Here is a 6866-nt window from a genome sequence, read left to right on the forward strand (position 1 = left end):
GTTCAGAGAGTTAAATTCTGTAAAGGGTTTGTGACGGTCCGTCGTACCTACGACGGTCCGTCCGGCAGTTCTGTCGCGAAGTTCAGAGAGTCGATCTCAGTACCCAGATTTTCAGAGTTTAAGTGTTTTGGAACGAAGCCCCTCGACGGTCCGTCGTGCCTATGACGGTTCGTCCTACTTGTCGTCGAGGGTAATGAGAAAAGTAGCAGAAGAAAATTCACAAGTATGGGACGACGGAATCCATCACGGGCCATCGTGACCATGACGGTCCGTCGCGTGGTCCGTCGACCCAGTCAGTTTTTATCAAAATAATCTTACTGCTCGAATCGACTAAACAGTTCGTTACACACTTGAAATCTATACCTGACTTTTCACCAGCTGGAATATAAAGGCACAGGCTGAACCATAAAGCAATTTTCTACTTATCTTTTTCCTCTTCTCATATATTTTACTAACTAGTTCCTGGGTTCAATACACCACCAGTCTCTTCCTTCAATATCAGTTTGTGGACCACTATTCTTTTGCATGCATTATAAGAATTGAAACTGAACGTACCAAATTATCTAAACATAGCGATGGTCTAAGGTGCCCGAATTCTTCACTTTTAGTATCAAGGCACCAGGATGTGATGGATTTAATGCTTATTTCCTCAAGACTCCTGGTCTGTGATAGGAGAAGAAGTCACTCAAGCAATCTTGCAATTTTTCAATATTGGTAGAATGTATCATCCTATAAAATTCTACTTCTGTTGCACTAATTCCTAAGGTCCACAATCCATCAAAAGTAACCGCAGTTTATGTATGATGAACTTCCAATACACCCTTAATTAATAATGCCACATTATCCTTGTAAATATTTGTTTAAGTTGAGATTAAGGGAAGAATTAGTCCATTAATTATGTATGATATTATTTAGTACTATGATAGAAATTTTGGATACACCCTATATGATATTATATGATGTATTATTAATATCTTCAGTGATATTAGTAATACATATGATACAATACCATGAGACTATTCTACATAAATTATCTCTCAAATCATTTTATTTATCTTCTTAATTTTATGTTTGATATTTGTGCTAGTAAATTCATTTAAACAAATTAGCTTACAAATTTTATTATTTAAAAAAAGTTGTTTATTGCTAAATAAATTCAATACAATATTTGAAATGGGAATTGTGTAACATATAACTAATTGAAAAGGCAAATATATCATCACACGACGTTTGTGACCTCAATTGAAAGTATTATTTGTTAATATATATGCGAGTTCCCATCTTTTTTCAATTGAAAATTGACGTTTTGTGAATGATCAATTTATTAAGATTACAAATATTTGCCCTCAAATAATTTAAGTGAGAAGATGTCAACAAAATTGTTCTTTCCTAACTAGTTAGAAGGCCATAAAAGAAATAATATTGTCCAGACAATTATTTAGCTTGACCTTATTAGATGAAATAAAAAACCTCCTCCTTGACTTGCAAGGAAGTTCACTCCCTCATTATATAGCGCCTCAAAGTATGCTTCTTCGGGGTTTGCTCCCCCAATACCAACAACATTTATACTCTTCAATCCACTACCCATCACATTTTTTGACAAGATATCCAACTGGGTCATCATTTTGACCATATTTTGGTCTCTCTTGGCCCTTATGATATGCTCTTTTGTCATTCTAAAAGTGAGAGGAGACACTTGATCCCCACGAGTGTACCATGCTCTGTCAATCTTAGTCATGCCATAGAAAAGATTATATAAGATCTCATAAGATTGTTGCATTACCCCATGAAACAAGTTGATCAGTAACACCTTTGTTCATCGAGTCAAGACTCCTATAGAAGTGTTGTAACAACACATTGTTTGGAAGTCCCTATTTCGGACATTAAAGTATCAACTTCTGAAATTGCAGTCATGTCTCGGGATTGGTTCACCTTCCAAGCATTTGTATCCTTGAATACTATCTCTTAATGTAATCATTTTTGACGGGGGAAAGAACCTTACAAAGAAAGCTACAGTAAGTTCATCCCAAGTTCTAATGGAATTCCTCAGGAGATCAATTAACTAGTTGGTAGCCAAAGGAAATGGGAACAACTAGAAACAGACTGATTCTTCAGAGTGTTCTTAAAGGAGAACAGACCACATACGTCCAAATTTTTTTTGAATATGCTCATGGAGATCCTCATGGGCTAGCCTCCATATAATCCTTTCATTTGCAAGAGTTGTGGCATTGTGCTAGTGACATGGAAGACAGTGTTTCCTCAACAGGAGGTAGACAAATAGAACCAACTCCACTCAATTGGATCGGGTCAATAACATCATTCAAATTTTCAATATCATCTTGGTGGCCAATTTGGCTGCCATTACTCCTGTTCAAGCTCATTTCTTCTTCTATTCAAACACAAACACAACCAACATAAATACAAAATAAAATAAGTCGATTCAACTACAACATAAAAAATCACAATTCAAACGTCAATAAGAGAATTCTAAACAACATCACTCCCAGATAGCGGAGTCATTTTCAATAAACACTTAACTACAACTCATCCAATATTAGGTTTAGGTTATTGTAATCTAGTATAGAATCCAACAAAGAGTTGGGGTCGAACCCACATGAAGCGGTACAAGTTCGAATTCAGTTACGAAGTTACAAATGCGGTCTAATTGTTGGTAATAGAAATTGAAATTATCGAAAACATTTAGATAAATTAAAGGGGTTGACGACGAATTTCAGAGAGGGGATTGGTTTGTCGCTTAGAAACTAAGATAAGTGCGAAAACAGGGGAATTAACAAGGTAGAGAGGAATTCTCATGTTCTGATCGATTAAAGGCTACTTTCACTATGTGGGTAATTGAAATTTACTAACGATTACTAAATCTCAAACTATAGATGCAATAGATTTCTCTCCAACAACTATTACGATTCAAGCAGGTTCTCTCGAATCTCGACAAGCTTAACAATATAAACAGTCCAAAACCTTAATTTATCTACTCTCTCAAGCTAGATAGGTAGAATCGAGTTTAGGATTCACTCTCTCGGGCTGAATCCACATTAACTCAATAACTACAATCATTAATCGAAAAGCTTGGTTCTATAACTCTTTCTCAAGCAAGCGTAAAACTCTAAATTAGAATTGCATTTGTAACTATAATTCATAGATTACTACACAAATGTCGATTAAACTCACTTCAATTAAGCATTTAAATCAGTAATCATCTATACACATAAGCTAATTAAGTCAATAATCACATGATCGCACCCCAAGAGTTATAGTTTTAGATACACATTATAAAAAGAGAGAAACAATTACCAACTGTATTAGCCATGAGCTAGGTAATAGTTTCCAAGTCTCTACAATGCTTCAAATCCAATTTAATCAAAAACCTAATTGCAATTCCTCAACCAAGTCTCAAAAGCTTCAAAGTCTACAATAAAACTCAGATAAAACTAAAACTCCCAGAATTTTTGAAATCAGAACTCCCAACTCTTCATTTGAAGTTCCAATTTTTAGTTTCTCAAATGTTGGTCATCAGGTCCATTAGGCAAAGTAAGTCGGGCTCGCCAACCCGTTTGGTGATCCGCCCTTTGCTCCAGTCCATCGTCGGTTTGTTTTGGCTATTAATCCTCAAGGTTATGTGACTTTAGGAGATCGAGGTCAATGTCACCGAGTCGTTTGGTGGTCCTCCGAATGTCTATTTCCCTCCCCAAGTAGGTTCTTCCCCTGGATGAGACGCTGAAACTTTAGGCGAGCTACAGAGCCACTTGGCGATTCGCCAAGTGGTCTTAGCGATCACCAAGATTTCCATCCTTCAACTTCTTCAGCTTGTTCGCTCCTTTTTCTCGGTTATGTAGCTGCCTTGATCCTTAGCCTTCATTGCTGCAAATTAACACTATAAGATCAGTTTAGAGTATAAATTAAGCATTTGAGGACACTTAACTATGAAAAGAAGACCCAAAAAGGGAAAAAAGATTGAGTTATTGTTGGATCCAATAAGGGCAATGAGTCAATATCCATGGGTGACGCCGTTGTTGAAAGTGAAAAAAAAACGGGAGTTGATACAAAGCAAAAAAAATGCATGGGAATTTCTTCATCATTATTTTTTGTTTTCAGCAGATTAGATTGCTGATTTTTTTTTATTCTATGCTGTTCATCTTTTTTCGATACATATGGATTCAAATTTTTAATCTATCTATTTGTTTTGTTTCTTACATTAATGTATAATTTCTTCGTTTCAACATTATGATAATCATTTATGATTTATCGAGTTCAAATATTAATTTTGATACATAATTTAAGTTATTGATACACAAATTAGTATACATCATATTCAAGTTATGTATTTTGATACATAACTATTACAAGTTTAGTTATTTTTTATATACATATATCCAAACTTATTCAATTGACTATATATTTGTAGGCATTATTGAATATCATTATTGATATATAAGACTAATGTATCAGATACTACATGGATCTAATACATAGTATATATAATACAATATAGTTTCTTAAAACAAAAATGAACAAGTATTTGTATTGAATAGCAATTCTGCCCCTTGAATTTTCCAGTAATTCTCAAATAATAGGACTATTTTGTAGAAATTATTTGTGATTAAATTACCAATCAACAATACAAATACTATTCAATTACTTTCTTATTTAGCTATCCCAAACTAATATAAATTAGGAATACAAATCCAACAAGGTTTACAAAAAGGCAAAAATCTATTACCTTTACAAATTAGAAGGGGATGTTGCTTAATTATTTAGGAATTTGTACACAAGAACCTATTTGGCTCAAAAGTATTACAGTAAAATCTCTATAAATTAATATTCGGTAAACTAATAATTTCTCTAAAATAATATTTTTCTCCGGTTCCGACTTGGGCCAATGAAAAAAATTATCAATTTCATAAGATAATAAGATAATATATTTTCAGAAGATCCCTATATAAATGTATGGCCCCATTAATATCATAAATTTATAATTCTTTAAAAGTACAAAATATATCAAAGACAAATTTAGTCAAATATGTATCTATTGTGTTTTAATTTTTCTTAAAATAAGAATCTAGTTGAAACTCATCTATAACTTTTCTTATTACATCCAAGAGCACCGGTGTTATCCTTTCAAACTGCACCATAAAATTGTAAAGAGTCCTAAATGCAATAAGTGTTTTCTTATGCGTAACTGGTTCTAAAGTTATAACACTATCTTCAACTTCGTCATCAACATTTTTTTCCGATGGTATCCACAATTTGTTCTAAGATTTGGACCTCTGAACATGTGTCACTTTCACCCGGATAATCCAACGGGTAATCATGACCTCAAGTTCATGAATGACGTTTAATAAGTAGGTACATTCAAATTCTCAGAGATTGTATCTCTGAACAAATTTTACAGTGTCGAAAATAATTTGCTATTGTCACGACCCGGATTCTGGAATCCGGATCACAACTGGCGTCATTGACCTCTCAAAGGTCACAGACAAGCCTCATCTTTCATTCATCACATTCATTTAGTTAAATTTGCGGAATATTTAAAACTTTTTATATGTATGAAGTATACATAGACTTCATATAATTATTAACTAGATACATCATATTAAGCTCAACATAAGAGAACAACCATCTAACATAAAGAATCAATTTGAAACTGAAGATGAATAAATCATAAATAGTTTGCCAAATATGGCCTTATTACAAAGCTTCGAAATGAAGGTGCAAAAGAAACGCTAGGGACAACATCCACTAGCTATGTCTAAAATTAAGGCTAGACTAAATTTGTAGCATCCTCGAAATCATGAGGACCTACCAAATGATTTGGAGAAACGCTGAAGTCCAAACCGATGCAAGTGTCGTCAAGTTGTCCTCTGACCTGCACCTATAAAAATAGTAAATAGTAGGGGTTAGTAAACAACTTGTACTAAGTATGGGTGTATGCACACATACACATAAGGCTATGCATGATCAAAGAAAGTTCTTCCTAAACAACATGCTATTTCTTGAAAGCCTAGTGACTAGACTTTTCTAAATCGTTAGATGTGAATTGTGGTATGAATATGATGTATTTTAATGCATTCAAAGTACACAACTCATTTTCTATGTGATTACAAAACATTAGTATCATCCACATAATTTTAGAACAACTCGGGCGAAGATTTGAGATTTTGATCCTCTTAGGACGAGAGCTCCTCTTTGTACACTTAGATTAATTTTCTGTCTTTTTCTTCTTGTTGTTGTGTAGTTCAATAATTCTTTTGGTCCTATATTTTACTTACAAGTGCAATGATTCATTATAGTCTCATACCCACAATGAATCAATGTAAGTAATCAAAGGACTAAGGAATGATTTCCCTACCTTATAGTGAGTCATTCTTTACACTATATATTCATTACCTTTCATAAGCAATTCTTTATTGATCATGCCATTGATTTCATTACTTTCATGTTTTATATATTATAGATTTTATATAGATGAGAATTTGGAATCGTTGACGTAGCATAAGACATCTCAAGTGAGGGCCCAACATAAGAGACCTCAATCCGAGGGCCTTTTTTAGCAAACACAGAGTCTGCTTCATTCGTTCATTAGTACTTCACCTTATTCATTTCATTCATTCGTAGGGTGATGTAAACACCAGCTATACCTAGGATGAAGTTTGAGACTCTCATCTGGATCATGAAGTGCAATGACCAAAAATGACCTTATGTCATTACTTGAATCTGATTTCACCTCCTGATTGTCTTGCACAAACACCTTCGATATCGTTAATTTCATTATATTGAATCTCCTCCCTTCCCGAAAGAAGGCATCACCGCTCATCGTTAGCCTATCGGTGCTCAGTATAAAGTTTCAT

This window comes from Solanum pennellii, chromosome 2 (assembly GCF_001406875.1).
Source record: "Solanum pennellii chromosome 2, SPENNV200".
In the NCBI taxonomy this organism is placed as follows: domain Eukaryota; kingdom Viridiplantae; phylum Streptophyta; class Magnoliopsida; order Solanales; family Solanaceae; genus Solanum; species Solanum pennellii.